The sequence below is a fragment of the Leuresthes tenuis genome, unplaced genomic scaffold, assembly GCF_036924035.1.
Source record: "Leuresthes tenuis unplaced genomic scaffold, fLeuTen1.0.hap1 SCAF_23, whole genome shotgun sequence".
NCBI classification, from domain to species: Eukaryota; Metazoa; Chordata; class Actinopteri; order Atheriniformes; family Atherinopsidae; genus Leuresthes; species Leuresthes tenuis.
The window spans coordinates 5,278,897-5,301,562 of NW_027325377.1; the positions used below are offsets into that span (position 1 = coordinate 5,278,897).

General features: G+C 40.2%; 1 protein-coding gene across 2 annotated transcripts in view; it reads right to left on the bottom strand.

The window, feature by feature from the left end:
- The window catches only part of LOC140283036 (plexin-B2-like), a 203,997-nt gene that overhangs the window by 141,522 nt on the left and 39,809 nt on the right, over nucleotides 1-22,666 (bottom strand). For both annotated transcript variants that reach the window (XM_072377661.1, XM_072377660.1), the window contains exon 2: nucleotides 9,429-9,481. The gene's annotated coding sequence lies outside the window, so the exon portion shown is untranslated. The remainder of the gene's footprint in view (nucleotides 1-9,428; nucleotides 9,482-22,666) is intronic.

The window sequence follows — 22,666 nt, forward strand, 5'->3', positions numbered from 1 at the left end:
TACCAATTCCACAAAATTAGATGATCTTCTCCCACAACAACCTAAAGTTACTGAAAGAAGCACAAACACTGTCCCAATATGATGTCGTAAATGGCTACACAGTGACCATGTTTACATGCACATCAATATTCTGATATAAGCATGATTAAGACTTTAGTCCAAATAAGATACTGCCATGTACACGTTTTCTGTTCATTTATTCCCAAATAAGATCATTTTTGGGAAAAGCAATGAATCAAATTAAGGTATGTGGAGTATTCCCACCCTAACCTCATTATTTAAACAAGTATACACCCTAATCCCAATTGAGATTAAAGTGTATACATCCAGTTGGCAGGTCCTCTTTGGGCTTGTTTTTTTAAAGAACACCATTGCTTCTTTTAGGCGCATTTTCTTAGACTGGGCTGCTTGTTTCAATCGTACAACCTGGCAACGCTGGGCTGCCTGGGTTCAGTGCTAAAAGACATACTTTTAGGGTGAGGAAGAAACCTGAGTAGAGCAGTTCTTCATCTTTTGAGGAATATGGATTTAACTGAAACTTTGCATAAGCCCAAACATTGCAATTGCATAAAGAGGTGTAATGTGGACAGAGATCATTACCATGTGCTGTGACACGCATACTGGAATTTAAGTGAGTGAATATCCCACTTGCAACAGATTTAACACAATAATCAGAATATTGTCTCATCTGGATCAATATCAGTCGTTGGGAGTATTACCAGTCACTTATGACCAGTTTTTCTTTAGTAAACCTACACTCATGTCCTTGCAACAGGGGTTGAGGTTAGATGAGAAAGAAATTGTGCTGAACTAAGGCCTTACACTCTAATTTCCCAATCACGTATGACCAGGAACTTTCCTCAGGATAGAATCTACAGCATTTCCACACAGGGCCCTCAATGACCACCTCAAATTCCCTGTGAATGTCTGCAACAACAAAGTACTGACTTTATGTCTGCTCAAAGATCTCTGGAGATTTGATTCTGATTATTATTCACCAAACACCATCACAAAAATACGATGAGTAACAAGTGGTGGGTTCCTTGTTCCTCAGAGAGTAACATACCCCTAAGGAGTTCTGGGACTGTACTGCCTGTAAAGCTAACTTTAAAGGGATTTGCTCTGTTTGCATTTGGAAATTTTCACTTCTTGTGCTCAATTACATTTTATATTTTTCAGACATACTGCTTTGAATCTTATGTCCTCTTGCTTTGATGTCTTCTTTTGTTGACCTGTACGTTTGCTTTTTACATCCTTTTCATTCTATTTGATCCAAATTTTTGACACAGCTGACTGGGAAGGACCAACATCCTTTTCCACACTGAGTTAAATTACGTTCTTGGCGCAGTTCGATTAAACCTTTCCCCCGATTCTACTTACAGCTCTCTTTTCTAAGTTTCCTTCTAATCAGCAAACTCTGTCAAATTGTCTGTTCCATCATCTAGCAGCACATTGCTTTACATTTAGCAATCTGTGCTTCCCATCAAATCTGTGTCGACACACTCATGTTGTCAAAATGCAGATAATTGAGCATGAACATAAATTACACAACCTGAGCAACTGCACTATCAGCAAAATGGAACAAACACTAAATAACGCATAACAATCTTAATAATTCATGCAGAGTTTTTAGTAAATGTCCATCAGCTTTGTTATTGCAAAGACAAACTCTAAAAAACTGCTGCTTGCGTTGAGGACGATGCCACTGACTGAAAGTGAAGTTGGAGGGCATTTGAGCTGATGAGGAGAAACAGGAATACGAATGGGTTTATCAGAGGGACAGCTGAGGTTGGAGGGTTCCGGGACAAAGTAAGAGAAGTGAGACCTTGTGGGTTTGCAGATGAGAGATGTTACATATATGAGGAAAAGGATGCCAAAGATGGAGCTGCCAGGCAGGACCAAAAGGGGGGTATTTAGGGATACTGTGATAGAGGAAGATGCAGATGACAGGGAGAGATGGAAACAGGAAATTTTAGCAACCAGCAGAAATTTGGTTTCAAACATCTGCTTCAGTTTGATTTGTATTAATCACAGACATCTATTTCTAGATGTAAAAACAACCTAACACCCATAACTACCTCTAAATTGCTTTAACAAGCAAAAATGCAATTTAAAAAAAAAATCTAACTCAAAACACACAATCCCCCCAAAAGACACAGCGACCGTCCAAAGCAGCAGCGACAGTGGAAATCCCAACTTCTCTGTGAAAGAAAATGAAACGCCAAGCCTGGCTAAGGACATAATGAAAAAGCTATTATCAGCATAAGCTTTCATCAGCTCTGCATTCAACCATGTTCAATACAAACTGATTCTCTCATCTCGTGCTGTTCCCATCTGAATGCTGGGATATAATAAAGGAGGTAAGATAAGAATGAGAGATCACTTTTTCCCCCAACTGAAGACATGCATCAGCAGATTTACTGATGAGGCCAAGTTTTCTGGAGCAACACATACATGCACATTCACAATCAAGCCGTCATTGTCTGAAGTTCATCAATTGGATTCTCTCTCTATACATGCATCTATGTATGTCCATTTATTTGTCAGCCTTTCATTTTCTTACTTTTTTGCTTCTAATTATTGACAAAACTACAGTCTCCAGAAGCTTATCCATCTATTAGCTCTGGCATTACTGGCTGAATTCAAATACAGCCTCCTCATACAATATTCAACAGTTCTGAATAATATATATTACAATACAATATTCAAACTATATTCAGCATATATTAAGCCCTAATGAGGAGGGGTTGATGCCAGGCCTGTCAACTATGGAGTATGCATCAATTTGCACAGAAAAATGTAAAAGGCTTGAAAAAAGATGGCTTGAAAAGTTATAGATTATCAAATTTTGAAAAAAATGAAGATATCTCAAAATAATTTAGATGGGCATTATCTCCTTTAGGACGGGACCAGTACAATGGGTATATTTCTGAATTTTTATGAAGCAAACAAAGATTTCTTGCCTCAAGCTGTTTTTTTCGTCCAGATGGTAAAAGATGCATCAGTCAGCTAAAAAAAAAACAAAAAAACTTGCATTGAACTAAACAAAGTAAAAATAATGCAGAGGTGCTTGTTGGTTAGGAGCTTATCGACAGGACTACGGGGTGTTTGCGATGGTAAAGTCTGCCTTGCAAACCTGTGGAGGTCTGCGGGTGCAGGCAGGAGGCACAGGGCTACTGGTGCACAGACCTGCACTAAAGCCACGGGGAGTTACCTTCTGCGATCCTTGGACCTTAGAGGACTTTTACTTCCTCTAAACAGCTTGTTAACAACCACTCTCTGTCTGTCATTTTAGCTCAAGCTGAACTAAACATAGACACGGCCAGGAAGTGTCAGTTTGAGCTTTAAACAGCAGAATGATGTCAATGTGAAAGGTGTGCGCCGTATTTATCACGGAGGACAAAACAAAAGCATTGCTGTGAGATAGAATGCAGTACAATAACAGATTTTTGCAGTTTATCTTAAGTCTTATCTTAGAGTAATTTAAGGCCACAATTGTCAACCAAATCAAGCCTCTGCTGAGTCTTACTTGAGTTGACACCGAATTTATTTTAAACACAAAATATTAAAATTAAAATTCCAGAAAATTAAAACTAACAGGAACTGATACCAAGCAACATTTCAAAAGGACTACAATCAACACTTAGGGTTGTAGAATACCATTTTATTGGGTCTCCATTTTTAAAAAAAATCCCACACATTGGTTGATGACAATGCAAAGCGACAAACTTACACGAGCCATTATCACGTGTCATTGCAGCCTTAATGCTGCGGACATCATCCTACCAAACACAGACAGCAAAGAATGTTTGGCCCAAATGTGGGCTGTAACAGAGACATTTGGGCCAAAACTGGCCACGATTCAACACAACTGTATCTGCCATCTGGTACTGCTCTAGTGCGACACTCAGTGGCCGTCTAAGGTAACACTTTAACCTAACTCATCACTACTTTCTACTCAAAAGTCCAAAGACATCTTTGTGCATCGCCTCATATTGTGTAGCTTCAGTATGAAAAAACAGCAAACCACACAAAAGATTTGTGTGCTCTTAAAATTTGGAAACATCTGTCACATTGATAGGGCAAGACTTTCCAATTCAATCAATCTAAATTCAAATGACCTGATCCCTGAAACTGTCGTTTTAAAACAAGCTTTTTCCTGACTGTGTAAAGCTTTATCCTCATTAGTCACAAGTTGAGGTAATTATTTGGTGCCTCTTTCACATGCAGGCAAAACTGAATTTATAAATGAAATGAATCCAATCAAACTGAATCAGAAATTAAATTTATTCAATTGCAAATCATAATAAAAACCGTGCCAGTAATCAGCTTGTTGGGGTGCTTCACAGTCACACAAATGCTTTATAATACCTTAAACTCCTCACACCTTGTCCTAGTGTTCAGCAACCATTAACTCCTCAATGCAATTTTTCCAAAATGTGAAGCATGCATGAAAGAAAGCTGCCAAACAAATCAGATTTTCTCTTTTTCAATCAAATAAAGACATCACAATGATTACTACACCAACTTAGGCAACTGTCACAAACCTGATCCACTGTCTGACTAACCGAGAATACTGTTTTTGTACATTCCTTCCAGATGGAACAGTTCACCAAGCGGAAATCTAGATGTTCAAACTTTACTCACAATTGTTTGCTTTTGACAGCCACAGAATCATTCCCTCTGTGCAAATTTTCAGCATATGAGAAACTGAACTGAGCCCTGTGTAATCATGGAATAAAATAGTACTGGGGGTTATACAAATTACAGGTCTAATCAGTGAATATTTATACTGCTGCTCAGTGGCTTACTGTAATCAAAATTGGTCCAAATTTGGAGCAAGTAGGGGGAAAAAATGCAATTGATGCTCTTGATTCATGAGCAGTCTTCCTCTAAATGTCAAATGGGTTTTCTTTGTGTGAATTTGTCCTTTCTAGTGTCTAATTTCTAAGTGTGTGAGTACAGTTAACATTTTTTTAGCTTCACAGCTGCAGCTCCCCTCTGAGACATAAAAACACCCACACGGAAATAAAGAGGCAAACAGTTTGGACTTCCTTCAGTAAAACAAAGCAGAGCTTTCCTGTCCACCTCCCAGAGGGATGAGCGTCCATTTGTGTGTGTGTGTGTGTGTGTGTGTGTGTGTGTGTGTGTGTGTGTGTGTGTAGACAAACACATTACAACACACAGAATGTCTGTGCTTATCAACATCATATCTCCTAAATATTTGATCAACATAGTATGTGGTCATTTGGGGTCACTTTTCATCATGTCACATTTCTAAAAAGAAACATTTATTTGATTTGTTTTAAATTTGATTATCTGATTCAAAACCACAATATGACAAAAATCTTTCAACCTCTTATCAAGAATGAAAAAAAAAATCCTGTCACATTCATGACCTCTTTTTCATCATGACTGGACCGAGATAAAAATGGCCACAAAGTTTCCTAATATTGTGCAGCCCTATATAAAACCTCCTCAGCTTACGAATTAGTGTAATTATTATAATAAGTGTCATGTGATATGTTTATGATATGTGAAGGAAGTGTCAAACGAACCAACGACAGAGTTTAAAGCCTGATTCACTGAAGAAAGATCATAAGCACCAACATAGCATAGCGTAGTCTTCTTTGATTTAATGTTTAGTTTTCGTCAGGTGAGCCAACGCAAAGAAAGCCTGGCTGTGTTGAAATTTCTTGGTGGTTCAACCCTTTGGATACCAAAACAATGAAAAGAAACGTATTGTTCATTAAATTAGACCACAAAGGCAGCAACTTCAGAAAGAATAGCAGCGGACCCTAAATGGACCCTTGAGGCACCCCACAAGTGCTGCAGAAGAGGAAGATTCCCCTGAGGGAAAAGAAAAACTTGCCGGTGTCATAAGTGTTCAAATCATGGAAACACATTTTACAATCCGCTCAGGAAAGGTTGTATACAAGTTGCCTGAGTCAACAGGTAAAAGAAGTTTAGAGCAATAAATGTGTGTGGGTCGTCCAATAACCGGAATCAATTCCCACTCTTGCCACTCAAAGATTTGTGAAACTGACAGCTGGAGGAGTGTCAGTCTACCTCCTTGCCACGACCGTACCCCCATGCTCCCCAGCGCTGTGAACGCTGCCCACCGCTCTAGTGTATGGCATCTGTCTCTATGAGTGTGTGACCATATGCATGTGTGTGTTCAACAGATGCCAACCTGGATGGGTTAAAAGCGAAGGACAATAAATCTGATCTTATTCTTTTGATCTTAAATCTAAGAGGAGCAGTTTTAGCCGTGATGCGATTTAAAACCACGCTAAAACCTTTCACCTCTGTCAATAGTGTCCATGGATGTCTGGACATAATTAGACCCTCTCGTGGTTCAAACTTTTCCAGTAAAAGGAGAAAAATAATATTAAACACAAATGTGGACACAGAAAAAAAAAAAAACAACAGCAGCACTTCCAACTGAAAGAAAACCAGCTATTCCAACTCAAAAAGTCAGCCCTTATGGTATACAATGCCACATAGATATCTACAGTTAAAAACTGATAGACAGCTTATTATTGGAGTAAAGACTGCTTGTGGTTAACATCAGCTCAGTTCTAAACATGGTTTATTATTACAGCTGAACTACTTCCCGTCTTGAGGTATTATCAGTTCCACCTTCCTGTGGTTTGTTTATTACCCTGACAGCCTTCCATGTGTTTACACCCATACAGAAAATGTGTGTTATAAGGGCCAAATAACAAGAAAGCAGCTTTGCAAAGGTAAGTGTTGACACAGCAACTTCAGTCTAATGAGAATTGTACATGATGTAGAGTATAGAAAGAGAAGCAGAAGGCCTTTGACTTTGGGTGCAGGATTTGATAAATGAATACGGTGCACTAACTGCCCTGTGAGGAAGCAAAACTCAAAAGGTTGTTGGATGCATGAAAGATAGAATGTTGACAACTTTATATTCTCACCACTAGTGAGATTAAAAGTGGTTAAAAGTTTTTGGGGTTTTTTTGCTTGTTATTTTCTGCAACAGAAAAAGAATGGTTAATTTACCAAAATAAGAGATTTAATTGCACATCATACTGAGATTTTCATCTAGACTACCACCGTTACAGAAATTAAGTCTACGCTAACGAGGTAGGTTAGCATGATCAAAGGCACTGGGCTTACATGATCAAGGTGTGCTAAATCAAGGCGCATCATGTTGTGACTGAAAAATCCCAATTAGAAGGCAAAAGTGTGTCTCGGTTTACACACCTTTGGTTTCTCTCCTCATTTCTCTGCTGGATTCTTAACTTGTCCTACTTTTAATGTGAGCATAGGAGGCATGTTTGTTTCAGTCACGTAAGCACGAAGGTCACTGTTACCAAGTATAGGATTTACTTTTAATTTGATTTACAGCATGGCATAATGAATGACACCCTCTTTAAAAGTAAAATAACTAAGCTAATGACACACCTGTGAATCCTCACTTTCAGTTCCACCAGCGACCCTCCTCATATGAGATGTGCTTCAGAAATCTGAGATGGTATACTGACATTGAATAAAAATTTGACTCAAAACAAAAAGACCCATAATTTATTGAACTTTCTGCACGTCTAAAGCCCTGTCTACATGCACCCAACTCATATTAAAAACTAGGCTTTTTATTTGATTTGTTTATCCATTGACAGATTTAGTTTAGGTCACTGAATGGGGAAAACTAGAGACTTTTGGCTGAAAACTGGTGTGTGTTTTCTAATTTGTTAACAAGATGTAGCTCCTTCAGTGTAGTAGATAGACACCTGATTCCCAACTGATTAAATAGTGCAGCTTAATCAAGGGCACTCTGAGGTACTTTGGGCCTTTCACACAGTTTGTTTCAAGGCGGGAATGTATCTTCATTGCAAATCGATGTCCTGTGTGTAAGTGTGGAGGTGGAATGGCGGGACAAAGTTAATCTGCTGGTGATGTGTTTCTAAACCAGCAATAGAGATGATAAATAGCGTTACAGAGTCAAACACACATGTTAAGCGATGGGTACCACTATAGCACACCACTGTTACCAACCACACTGGTGTAACACAACGACAGCTTGCTGTGTGCAAACACACAGTGATGCAGCGCTGAACCGGCTTTATTTGAGCTGTGTGAATCACTACAGGGGAACAACAGCTATTTATAAGGACACCTTTCTTGTGCTGATCAGGCAGAACCACTGTATGAAAAGGGCCTCTGATACACAGGAAACTGCTCAACAGAAGCATATTGTAAGTTAATCTTCTGCGGCGATAACTTAGAATAGTTACATAGTTGTACAGTTGAGTCAAGCTACAGTTGACCTGGTCCTTTTTTTAGGCCACCATTCTTTTCCCAAGTATACAGTCTCGGGAGAAGAATCGGGTTATTGATTGAAGTATGTCTGACACCATAAAGCTGTAGACTGTGAGAAAACAGGCATTTTGCTGCTTCTAACTTTCTCTGTAGGAGAAGAATTCACTGCACAGATGTTGTGACTTTGTCAGGTGACGCTGCGGTTATAAAATAAGGATTCTAATAGAGCAGAGCGACAGTTTGGACAACGCTTTAAGTGACCACGAGTTGACATGTAATCTTAATGGGCTGACTTTCAGTCACAGCTTCCGATGAGCAATATGTAAACCAGATAAACTTTACTAGTAATGCAGCTGTATTAATATACACTTTACAGATTTTTACAAAAGGATGCAAAAACATGGAACCTGTGCACAGCGTCTCAGCCCATTTGAGTGTAGCTCAATCTATACATGCAGGAGTTATTCAGTCCTCAACATCACTGTCATGCTACCAGCTCAGAAAATGTTGAACCACTAAAAATGATGCTTTAAGGAGGTTCCTGGGGGTTAAAAACCGACACTATGGGCTCCTAACTAAGCATTTATCTATGAAACTGTCTTAAAAGACAAATTGTGGTTGAATTTGCAGCCCCGAAGTGTTCTTTGACAAGAAACTGAACCTCAATATTGACCCCAATAAGCTAATGGCATGTGACTGTAGAGAAAATAAGTACAGCGTATAAAGACTGCAAATATTTAAAAAGACATGCTTAGTAAGAGTGGGTAGATGAGAAACGTATTGTAAAGTGCTTTTCGGAACCGTAATAGGGTTAAAAAGGTACCATAAGAGTTTGGACCATTTGCCATTTAAGCTTACTGTTGAGTCAGCAGAGTTTCTGCGCTTTTCGACTCTGTTTGGTTGTACCATGTCGTCTTCAAACGGGATTTCCTCTCAGACCACAAGTTGAAACAACTCTTAGCAGCGGATTACTCAGCTCATGCATTGATGAAGAATAAAACTATGTGATCATCTTTTTGGTCAGAAAAGGTTTTCAAACGGGTGCAGCAGCATTTGTAAAATTTCAGTTTGAGCTTCCTAAATCACTACAGAAGCATGTGTTCAAAGTATCAAAACTGAATATTGTGCTTACTGCTTACCTGTTCGATGTTCAGGCCTGTTGAATCCTGATGATGTGAAGCACCTCACTCTCCTACAAAAAACACAAAAATGACATTATAATTTGTGAAGTTTGGCTTCACAAATTAGTACAAGAGTTAGAACAAGAGTTCAGGGCCAACTGTCCAAAATCCCATATGCACACAGAAACAAATACACAATGCCAGTTTAAATCTGACTGCTATACAAATTCTCGGAAGACAGTTTGTCATGTAGTCCAAACAGTTATGCGAAGTAAGAACAAGTCAGCATCACAGGAGACAAGACAAACACACCATCTCCGCTGGAAGAGACAGGTGGATGATGGTACTTGAAAAAGCCAGACACACACATTTACACACAGGTTCAAATTGCACTTAATGCAGGCAACGCTCGGCTTCCCAACCTTTTCTATGACTCAGCCTAATCAGACTCCAGTGGTCCGTGAAATCTGGACCAAACTAATCAACCACCTACACAACCAATCATGAGTTAGAACACTTAAGTCTGGCAGGATGATCAGCTTCAGATGTACAGGTTTAGAGACTTCACTTACCATTGACTAAAAAGATAAGCCTTTTTATTTGTTGTGACCCTGGCTCATGGAAAAACGTCCTGTCATGACTGCAGTATGCATTCAAGTACGAGTAAAACTAAAAGGAAACAGCAACCAGAAAGCTTGGCAAGATGAATGATTTAAGGCTCCTGCTTTACATTAGTTTTACATTGCAAATGCACATATTGTTATAATTTACCGGCTTGAAGAGCGAGTCCCATATGGATGAAATCAGGTAAAGTCAACATAAACCCTTCTTCATCACATAGTAAATAGCCTGATGGAGATACTATGTCAAACACCCCAACTGTATGCACTAAATCTTCCATCTGGGAGCAGTAGGCTTATGAAACACAGACCCTCTTTATTACTGAAATCATTTGGTCTGGATCCAGCTTGGCATAAGTGTGCTGACTGGTTGCTTTTTTGTGGCAGTTTTTCATTAGATGTTATGATACAGTAAAGCTCGCTGCAAGTGGTACCAACTCAATGCAGGCAGGTTAGTTTGCTTCCGACACATGGTCTTGACCCCACACAAACAACAGACTCATGAAGACTATGAAAACAGATCAGAGGCAAGAAAAACCAAGGCTGAAAGTCAGCAGAGAGTTTATTCAAAGACGACTTAAAACGGTAAGCTGATCTGAAAGCTGGTTTGCCAACTATGGATTCCAGGTGACAGTAAATACAGTAAACTGTATTTACAGCACAGTAAACTACACTTAAAAAGCAGTTAAAGTCCTTTAGGGCCACGAGAATGTAATGTATGTATTATGCTGTGTGTTTGCATGTCAGATCTGTCGCTGTGATGATTATCACATAAAATACTTTAATGTGCCCTATGGGAAAATCTCTTTTGGTTTCCAGTGCTGTCTAATTAATAGCCTTCATGAAAGATCAATACATACACAAAAGAATCAGACAATAATCCACCTGCAACCAGAAGGATATACCAGACAGCAGCATATGGTGCACAACACCCAGCAGTCCACAGCTTCCTTATGTCAGTTTGGTATTAGTTCAGTTTGCCTGAAAACTCGACTGAGGCAGTAGCACCAGTATCAGGAAGTTGGTACTATCTACAATAGAGAACCAAAAAACTAGCCCTAATCATGCTATTTAAGAATGTCAAATCAAAATTGTGATCACTTAATAACTAAAAGATCTTAAATCAACATTTGAGAATTTGGCCTTTTCTTGAGCCCTAAGGATGTACACCCAGGGCTGGAAACAAAAGTCGTGAACTGCGGTACCTCCCGGGCAGTGTCCTTTAAAATGAGCCAGAAGCGCACAGTTCTACGGTTCACATACTAAGCAACATCGCCCACTGTTTAGGAAGAAAACTGCAGTGACTCCAGCGCTCCTGGAGCATAACTGGTCATGGCTTTGTGTTGACGTTACAGTTCACTCACGCACTGACTGATGCAGCGAGTACAATTACAGCTTACAGCTCCTTCATTGTACATCAGAGTTATGTGTGAGGCAGTAACATAGGTAATAAGGACTATGTGAGGGAGATGGAGCCAACATCACTGAACCAGAAACCATAACCAACAACGATGTCATCGCTCAGCCGATTCTGCGATGCCGGCTTGATCTGCAAGTACACACCAGTACAGGGCTGAGCCTTCTCTCTCCGGTATGTGCAAATTGCCAAGGAGAAACAGTTAACGAGGATGTTTTATTTTGGCAGATAAGCCACAACGAATACGTGAAAAGGGCTTACAATTTCAAAAGCAATGTTATCACCCGATATGGCGCAGCGATTTGGTGTTGGGTTCATCCTGACATGTATGAGCTCTATCTGCATTCTCTAGGTAGTTCTTGTTCTTAAACAGTGCTCACATACACCTATTTATAAAACAATATTTTTCCCTATTATCTTCATCACCAATACTGGTATATTGGTACACTTCTCATCCAAACAAACCAACTGGACTGAAGGAATCATTTCTGGTATCAGGATGAGGAATTTCTCTGTGCCCATACACACAGTCAAACCCTGTTGGATAAGAAAAAAAAGTGTGTCCAGCTGGAGATTAAACTAACAGCCCAATGTTTGACCTACAGCACAGTGGAGAGTCATTACCTCACACATTCACACACCTGACTGAGCCTTTGATCCACTTTTCATGTAGAGACTCAAAGGCTTTCCCTTTTCTCCAAATAAGCTGATAAACTGCAACTTTTAGGTGAAATCCAACAGTTCAACAATCAGACTTTGGCTATTTTTCTTTATTCTTGCGATATGTCATGAAATATACTCCTCACAATCTCCTCAAGACCAAAACATCACGAAGCAGCTTCATTTTAAATCGTTCCTTCTTAGCTTTCTTTGTGTGTAGCTGAAAACTGGACGTGTTTCACTTCTCTTACAAGGTTAAGCCACTAATTGAAAAGATAGAAAAGGACACTCAGAGGATCTTAACATGGTCTGTCTCTAATTAGATGGGTATTTTCCATTCATCCGACAATCGAACCTCAAAACCTTGAGTATCGCAGCTCAGAGCGTCCTCGACTTAATAAACTCCCCAGGATTTAAAAGTCGTGGCTGTTCATGCCTCTGCATCTCATTAGCCTGCAGACAACTGAAAGTCCATTTGTAAAGTAAGAACAAGTGAGGCAAGTGTTAATACATTCTTTTGGAATTTCCCTGAAAAGGAAAAGATACCAATATGGGAAAGATCTGACTTTGTACATTTACTGAATAAAAAAAGAACAAAACGGTAATTTTCAGTGAAAAAAAGTTTCCTTCATCAAATGATCGGAGGAGGATTACATCTTCACAAATTTTAGATCAACCCCCTCAAGTACAGCTAATTTATATTTTAGTTCATATGTAATGGTGCTTATTTTGGACTTAATGGATATATTAAGAATAGACAACGAGACAGAGATTAAAAACCATAAATATGCAAATTTGACTTGCAAAATGCACTGTTTCTTAAACACTGATGTTTGCTATCAAAAATTGATCCTGCTCAAAATCAAGCTGTTATGATACAGAGTCCTTTCATACGTTGGTATATATTCACTTGGTTCCTTAAATATGGTGTTTAAACAAAATCTAAACCCTGGACAGCTCTCAAAACTCATGCCAAAATGGAGCCGAAGATATCCTCTGAGGCTCTCTCAGGCTGTTAGACTAATCTCCAGATATCCTCTGAAGTTACTGAAGAGTAACAGCCATATTCTGACCTCCCTCCAGCTGTTGAAATCTGATGTATAACTTGCTCACACAGCTTGTCCATGACTGCTGGGTGTGGTTAGATGTGCAACAGACCTAAACAGTTCAAGTTAAAGGTTGTACCACGATGTTTCTCAACCCAGAGTTACTCATATGGGATTCAACTGAAAAACTCCTGTCAGTATTAACCACCGTCATCTATCTTCTGTTGTGGAGGGAAATAGCAAACATGAGGAAAATAAACAGTCACATTTTTCTTCAATGGAATGTGAATACTTTAGCAATCTCATGAGTTTTAAACCAACTGAATGTCAACAGCAGGGATTGATGCAGAGTGATGCAGCAGCTCAGGTTGACATGATCCCAGTGCATATACCACTGGCAAGACGAACTGCTTCTGCACCTTTTCTGTGGACTTAAAATGGATCGAGCCAAGTTGTTTTTATAGGCAATTTATTGGTAAGAACAAAGGGAAGTCCACCCATCAACAAATAATGTACAGACTGAACAATAAAAGTGAAGAATTTATTTAATTTAAGACAGATTATGCAGTTATACCCATCCTACATTTCAGAAGTCCCAACCAGACAGGAGCTTTTAAACCACAGGAACCTTTAACAGAGTTCTTAAAACCATCCGAGGCAATCGCCATTTTTTGTGTTCGCACTGCAGAAACTGCAGTTCAAAGAATTTGTTGTACAGCATATTTCAGCTCCTACTCAGAGAAGAGACTTTGAACATATGGACCCAAACGCTGTTACTCACCACTACCAAAAAAACCACTACATTTTTTTCAATGTATACAAAAAAAGTTCTTAATGTAGCCCTCTAACAAGTAGGTTAGCAAGTTCAGGATTTAGCATCTCTTTGGTATTGGTAGAGACCAAAATCAGCACAAAAATAGACTTGAATGAATGTTGCGGGGTCTGTTCATATGTTAATATTGTGTTCACGACTTGTTTATACTGCCCCCAAGAGTCCAAAAACTGTAACTTCAACCAGCTGAAGAACATGAGTTCATAACTTCCTTCTGTGAGGTGTGGCCCTTACATTAACTGATGAACACTGCAGCTCGGTGTTCAGTTACTTTTATGAGTTTGGACGCTCTGGAACCACTACTATTGAAAAAAGCCCTAGTGGCTGGAAATCCAATAAAAGACAGAGTTAACGCTTGCATTCTTGGAATTCCCCTCCCGTGTAATATTGATGCCTGTATCAAATGGCTGCTGCTGACAGAAAGAAAGAGCAGAGAAGTATTAGCAAGCCACGCGAGTGAAGCAAATGTACGCACCTCAGAAGCTGCAAAGAAAACACATAAATTCACCCAGAAAGAAAATACAGGAGAATGTAGAGAAAGAGATTTAAGCTCAATATGTGCAAACTAAGACCAGTTTGAACACACACACACACCGCTGCTGCAAGATGGATGAACGCACACTGAGCGCTGTGAGCGCTGTGATGTGATTTGCAGGTTGTATTAGCTGGCAGAGTGTGTCATGATAGTTTATTACACTTTAAGTCTTTTAAATCAACTAAAACACTCTCACACCCCGGCGCTCATTCAGAGGGAGGAGAGTTTGTTGTGTAAATCAGTTTTGCGGGCTGGTTTTCCTCTGAGAAATGGCAGCAATGAGAGCTGAGGCTTCTCCGCCTTTAACGACTCACACAGGGCCGCCGCCTCATTGAACATCAGGAAGAAGACGAGCTCCTTCCAGGTTGAAGAAAGAACATCATGTGCGACTAATGATGAAACATTATGAAACTCAAAATGCTTAATGTTCAGACGCGCATCACACCAAGTCGCCACAAGACATCTTAGATTTCCAGTGCTGCCATAATTTGACATGTGATCAGCAGTTCAGGTGAAGTCATGAATATTTCTGCTCCATGGTTTTCCCTGCTGTTAAAAGAAAGTCAATTCTGCAGCTTCTCCTCTCACTCACTCACGCACAAACATCAGCGATCCATGGCTCTGTCCACAACTATCATGAGTATTTCTGAATATGGCCATGAGGAACATGAAGCTAAAACTGACCCGTGTTTGAATGCCTGAACACTGTTACATAAGCAGATTAATAAAGCCATTCATTTCACATGAATCTTATTTCTAAAAGAGGCTTAAAAGTTATGGATTTCATTGCTGCTTTAAATGTTGTGCGACCCAAAACTCAGATGTGTCAAAGTTTAATGTGGTCTGTACAAATGTCCTTTATACCGTGTAAAAAACTGAAGAAGAAGAAAGAGTAAGCCTCAGAGAAGCAATCAGAGACAGTATTTTGTATTTGACGGTTTTCAAATCTGTTGAAAACTAAACCGCCCACGACTGTGGAAGCTTGAACCCCCTCCGAATACTTCCTGCTGCTGATTGTTACAAGCATCTGCTCAGGCCCGCAGTGTTTTCAGGATCCTTGGCGACCCTGAATGCGTCCCAAAACTGAACAAATAGGAAACAGCATGACTTTGAAGTTAAGTAAAGAAGCATTTTCCTGTTACCCAAAGTGAGAAACCGGCCAACGAGTCGCTTTGATTGTGTGAACAATGTTCCCGATCAAAGAAAGGCTGGAAAGGTGATTCTGAAGAGATGGCAGCTTTCTCTGTAAAATGCATGGCATTGTCAGCTTAAATGAACAGTTTGAATAGATTCCAACAGTAACGCATACAGCAAAAGAAGCTAATGGTAATTTCACTTCTTTCTTAAATACAGTTGAACAGCTTTTAGCCGTGTTGAAATGAATGAAACTACAAATTACAGTAAGCCTTAAAAAGCCTTACTTTTCAGTTTCCAAAGGGATCAGCATATTCTCCAGATATTATGCAGAAATGTGAAAAGAGTGTGGTTCAGAAAACACTGTCAGGTGGTTGTAATAATCAGCGTTGTTCAAATTTGGATTGATTAAATGAAGTGGCCTTTTCTTTTTATCAAATATGCCGGGTTTTGCAATTCATCTCAAACCCTTGTTTTGTCTCATCCTTTATTTGGTCCCCGTTTTTCTCTGTGAATCTCTCCTCCACAGCCTCAGTGTTCCTGCTAAGACTGCGTGGTTAATCCACTGTGGCATGGTAAAGGCTTCACACACACACACACAGGTTTGTGCCTGTAGTGGAAGCCTTGCAGACATAGGATTTCCTTTCACATCCAAGTGACACCAAAGAAACTTGGTGAGAAGGGCATGGAAAAGATAAGCAGCAAGCACACGTCTGTGTAAATATCACACTCACATCGCACACAAACATCAGCAGCCTGAACCCAACGTTAATGTGATAAAACATGCAGCTTATAAACCCCCAAAAGAGACATCAGCTGTAGACAAAACGACCACCTCCACCCACCAACAAACACACACGTGTCCCTTTGTAGGAGTGTGTAGACAGGAATTTGTTGGGACATAATTACAACATGGAGTCTGAGCAGCATCCGATTAAGATCCTGAGGTTTTATGGCTGGTCTTTGAAGAGCACAGCAGCTCAACCTGGTTCACACCAGACGGCACACACACACACACACACATCACTGAGACTGAAGCCAAACATGATGCTTCTCTTAAGAATAAATGCCTTTATTCCAGTGCACACATGCACAAGGTGATTTCGCTAAGGAGATACTGAAAGAAATGCAGTATTTAATGATGACATTCTGCTGTGGAGTCACAGTTGGCAACTCAAATGTACATTCTCTAGAGGAGCATGTAAACTGAGGCAAAGCCTGCAAATGTAGCAGTGAAATACTGCAGCACCACATTGCTTCTGTTAACCATGGTTTGTTTTTCCTATTATGATGCTTCAGAGAACTGAGGGTGCTGAAAAAAAGACTGATGATATGCAAAACAGATAGCAGATGGTATCAGGACCCAGTATATTGTGACCACATAGGCTGTTCCAGAGGCCACCAGTACATCTCATTGTTAAATCAGCCGTATCAATCAGCTCTGAGGAATACATGAAATCCCATATCATATAGCTAATATGTAAACAACACTGCTGTTCCTCTCCTGGCTTTTAGTAAAGCCTTTAAAGTTCTATGTCCGTTAAAATGGCTTAGAGGCCACTCTACATATTTGTCTCATTTAATATGGACAGAAGTGGGAATAATATGTAAATTGCCTCCGTCTCCATCTCGACTGCTCAAAACAGCTGCCTTCCTTCAGCTCTGGTCTTAGGCCATGAATACACTTGCTTTTTAACCTCCAATCACGCAACCCGCTCTCTTTTTTCTTACGTTTGCTGATGTGAAACGCCTTTTACGAGAGGGTTCCAGTAAGGGGCACACCAGTGAACGCAGACCGTAGAGCACTTCCCAGTTTACAGGATGTCAGCACTGAACATGGAGACAACAAAGGAAGTTATTATTTATGTTAAGATCACAGCAGAAAAACAGCTGCTGCAGCATTGTAAAGTGTATCTAAAGCATATAAATAAAGAAAGATGGATATCTGTTCAACTTACAGAGGACGTTTACAGCTGAAGAGAGCGTGAGAGTGAGATAGCTGTCGTAAATATGCAAAAGGACAGTTTAAAGAAATGACATTCTCGGCCTAAAACTGTAAAACCACTTTAAGCTATCCCACGGCAAAGCATGATGTTTCAGGGGTGGAAACACGACTACTGTACACAAAGGGAAATGTACTAAGTATTGTCTTTATAACATTAGAAGCATAACGATAGTTAGTAATAGAAGCCTTTAGCTCGACTACTTTAGGAGTTAGCTAATAATCTGATGCTAATGGTAGATGAAACAAGTCCCACTGCGCAGGTTGATGGGATTGGTTCCTTAGATGTCTTCAAGCTGTTGGTGCACTGTTGCGCCATGATAATAAAAGATCAAACACTGCTTATTTCTCTAATGATGCCCCAGTGGTCCCAGTAGAGTGCCTGTGTAGAAATCCCTCAATTAGCTCTCCTATAGCCGCAAGTAGCCACATAACCGCACCTATGAGCTAACAGAGCTATAGTACACGTTCATTCATTCATTCTTCTTAAAGTATTGGTGAAATAAAGACAGATAATGCCTTATTTAGAGGCTGCATCGTCTAAGCCCCGTTCACTCCGTTATATGGATCGCGAGTTATCTAAATAGCTTCCGAAGGACGCCGACTTTCGTCAAACTGTTCTTAATGTGATTAACTAAAATGAATCACATTAAGTCCAATAAACAACAGAGGACTGTGATTTGAGCTGAAATAGAACTGTCAAGGTCAAAAGTGAATGTCTGTCGGATGAGTTTTGAATCAACTGGCAAACTTCCACTTAAGTCCAACTAACTAAAGTTTATCCACTAACTAAAGTTATATTCTAAGTGTTGAGCATGAAGAGACATCTGAGTAACTGAAGCGCTCCAGTACAGCCTTCGCTTTTGGTTCAGTTTGTTTTGGTCTGCTTTTCTACGGTCATATTTTGCCCGATCAGTTTAAAACCTAACTAAAAGGGAAAAGACATTGCTGTGTTCAGGATTGTTTTGTGCTTTTCAGAGTGGAAGAAGGATACTTTATACACAATAGTTCAGGCTACATGGTTTTTCCTGTAGCTTACTAATAAACCTGTTCACCAGAACAGTTCTAAAAACACCAGAGCATGTTTTTGCCTTTAACATCACAATGTCTTCAGTCAAACAAATAGAAAGGAGCTCTTGTGCATTCTTCCTAAATTTTCAGCACCTGCAATCAAACAATAGTTTGACAAATTAGTGTTGCCAGGTTAGGAAATATGATGCAGACCTCTGCACTTTATTGGCTTATCAGAAGTGAAGGCTCATGTTCACATGAAGACGGAGAGAGGCGAGTGGGCAGTAAACAAATGTAATTACCTCAGATGAGAACTTTCTAGTCAGTGCTATTGATTTTCCACTGCAAGACGTTTTTTCTCAAGGAGAAGAGAAAGAAAAGCCAAATGCAAAGACACATGCAGAAAAATATGCTGCATTCAGTCAGGAATCATCTGTTCTCATGATTGATTACATTCATTTGGCTTTTCTGTATGGAAATCCCCAGATTCTAGCAGTCAGTGAATAAGGGGAAGACTCCTCAGAGTAGAACTACTACTATCCAATTTCAAAATCCTCATTTTCGTCTCCTCAGGTTCAACAGTTGTTATGTGATACCGCGTTTTCAGTCTGGTTTCAGAACAGGCCACAGTGCTAATATTGCTGCTGTGACTGTCAGAAAAGCAAAGGGATGTTTCCTTCTGTGAGGATCTTTCGAAGGCAAAGTGCTGTTGAACAAACTCATTTATGTCCAGAGGCTGTTAAATGGTTCAGGAAATTCCCTGCAGATTAAACGCCTTTTTACTGATACCTAAAGGCATCCCTCAGGGTTCCATTTTAGGTTCTATTCAGATTTTTTATATTTAGAAAATGCAAGCAAAAAAAGTTAATTTTTGTGCTGATGACACTATTATTTATGCAATGAGAGAAAAGTCTCACAGTTTTAAGCAAGATGGGTCAGAAAACAGGGAAAACTGGCTTGTGGCAGCTGTGCTTTCATAGCTACGTCGCTTTTTAATTCTTTCATGCCGACTCCTCCCATCACTGTGAAGCAGAGTTCACCAAATTACATCACCCCAACTTTCTGCCTTTTATAGGCAGAAAACTGAAATTACAAGACACAGCTGAACAATCCTCTGATGCCAAGGGTTAAAATATTCAGCAAGGATCAACAGCAATATGAAGAGTAAGCTGCCATTCAGAGGAGATTCACTAAAGAAAGCAGAGAAAAGTCGACTCAGAGAGAAAAGGTTCATCTTTCCACCTCGGAAAATCAAGCCAAAAAAGAATCACATCATCAATAAAACCCAGTCATCCTGATAGCTCCTCAGAAGTCAGAATTTAGTCTTTCAGTGAGTTCAGGTTTTATAAAGTGTAATTACAGGGTTCAGAGACAAAAAGACTTCTCTTACATTGGATGTTTTTTCAAACCTTACCAAGTGAAAGCATTGGAAACTTCTACTAAAAAGAACAAGTTTCCAAGGATGCTTTTTCTATTTTCCTAAAATTCCTCCGAGTCAAAGGGGCGGGATAAGAAAATGCCTTTTTGGCAAGTTCTGCACACACTGAGGGAACACTGAGGGTAACAAAGGACCGGGAGCAAAGGCTATGCCTTCAAAGAAGAGAAATATGCTGGAAAAAGATGGATGATGAAATTATACTGAAATTATGAAATCAATGCTATCACAAACTGAAATTAAACCAATGCAAAAGTCTGAGTACGGATACTGACCAGTGACCGAATATGAAGATGAACATGGCATGCAGTCCTGGATCAGACAACTCACACGGGACACAAGGAGCTCTTTGCTTTCGGAATAGCTAATGAGTAAACTCTTTTAAGGAGGAGAGCAAAAGGCACCCAAATCAATAAGAAGCTCAAAGTGGTTTGTTTTTACAGAGCAGACGAGCACTAACCCACTTCAGAAGAATGATAAATGACATGCCAAGGACCGTTCCTCTCTGCCACTGGCTAACACTCGCATGCCAACGTGAAAACAAAGACTTTTTGTCTTTCATGCTGCACAAAAAAAAGAAAACTGTCACTAAAACTGAGTCAGCACCAATCCAAAGGGAAAAAAGGACTTCAATAAAACCAACAATTCTCTTTCATACATGAAAGCAGAAAAGTTGATGCAGGAACAAACAGGAGTGTCATAGACACACGACATCCGACCACACGGATGCATTTCATCACGGTGCACATTTAAATCTACCGTTTCTGCAGTTACACAACATCTGCTCAGCTGAGAAAAAAGCAAATCCTCTAATCCTCGGACAGATGAGCCAATAAACAAAGTCACAGGCTGCACAGAGTCAGCAGACTTTAGGAGCTGCAAAGTGGCAAACAACTCAGTGAAGACGTGTGCTAAAGATGCTTTATTCTCCATTAACTCCTCTCACCCCCAACGTGCACTTTTTCCCCTTGTATTGCTTTTTAAAATCTGATTATCTGTCTCTGTCAGACACTATCAACTTGCTCCAGCTCTTCATGCTTGCACTGACAGAAATAATTGGGAACGCACATGCTGTCTTGCTTAGATTCAAACTCAATTTCTTGTGTTTTTTTTATGAACCTGCCATCAAATCTGAAACATTCCAGATGTCTCCGAGTCATCCCATTTCCAGCTCATCCAGCCTGATGCATTTGGTATCTCTGGAGACTTTTCTGTCTACGACAATGCAAAACATTTTTATTTTGGCTTTGTGGGTTTCACCAAAGTTTGAACACACCCACAGACCACCGTTTGTTTAAATCAGATCATTTTATGTTGTCACAGCTCTGACTAGCATTTCCAAAGTTTGAACATTAAGGATGAGGCCTGAAAAGATTAGGCAGGCTTACCTGAAGTCGCTCTCTCAAAGCATAACCTGATTTCAACAGGGTTAAACACTCACATGCACTCCATTTTCAAATCTCTCTTCTACAGTTCGGGCCTCTCTTACTCCTGGGTCTCTGCAGAGGAGAATTCTCTAAACCTGCCGGGCTCCCAGCTATACGTTTAAAACCGCTTCACAAACATTCAGACCAATCACCGTCTGGCACTGGCAGCTTTCAGCTTTCAGGTAAGACGACTGGCTCCATTTGATCTGATCGGTTGGGTCAGAAGCTTCGTTCATTTTTCTGTTAAGTACATTTCTCTGACCTCTAAATACTCTGTAGCCTCCTCAGCAAACACAGACTTTTCACTGAAAAGCAGCAATACAGGAGGCTGCCTGTAATCCCTCATCAGTTAGGTATACACCATTTACTGAGTTGAACAAGTAAGCCAACATCTGCAGACTAACAACTGACTAATTACTTTTTACAACTAAAGTCGCACCAACGTGGATACACCCACTAAAACAAGCAGATTAATCCTTTCCCACCATCTGCAGAAGCACATTCACCCTCAGAGCAAAAAGGGCAACAACAAACGGAACCTGAGCAACATTCAGGAACTGCCACCACTTCACAGGCTGCTTGAAGCTACGTCGGTGTTACACCGTATCCTGTAGGCTCATCAGGGCTGAGAGCTGCCAGCTGGCTCTCAGTCAGGTAAAAATGTCCCATGCCTTTTTGTCCACAGGTTGATGCTGTCAGTTTCAGAGGCTCCATGTGACACGTTACAGTCCGTAAACGAGCATTTCTGAGAAGAAGAAGCGAGCTGCGTTCGCTCGTGCTGCCCAGAGCAGTGTGGCCCCCAGGTGTCGTGTTCCCCGGAGCCAACACAGCCACTGCAGAGTCCTGGGACTGAATTCTCTGCCCTCAAAATCTACATGCCAGAAGCTTTTTTGACCAGGGGGAAAGCTGTTTAAGCAAAAGAAATGTAGAATGTTAGCATTTTGCAGCAGATTCTGTAGGGAAAACAAAGGAGTGATAAGTTTGCACAAGCAGAGAGCAGAACACGAAGGCTTCAACATTCCCCAGCTTGGCTCATCGACAACAGAACCTCGGGATAACGCACAGGACGCCTTTCTCTCAGGAACAGACGGAGCACAACTAAGACCGTTTAGCATGACTCAAGCAGCACGTGTGGAT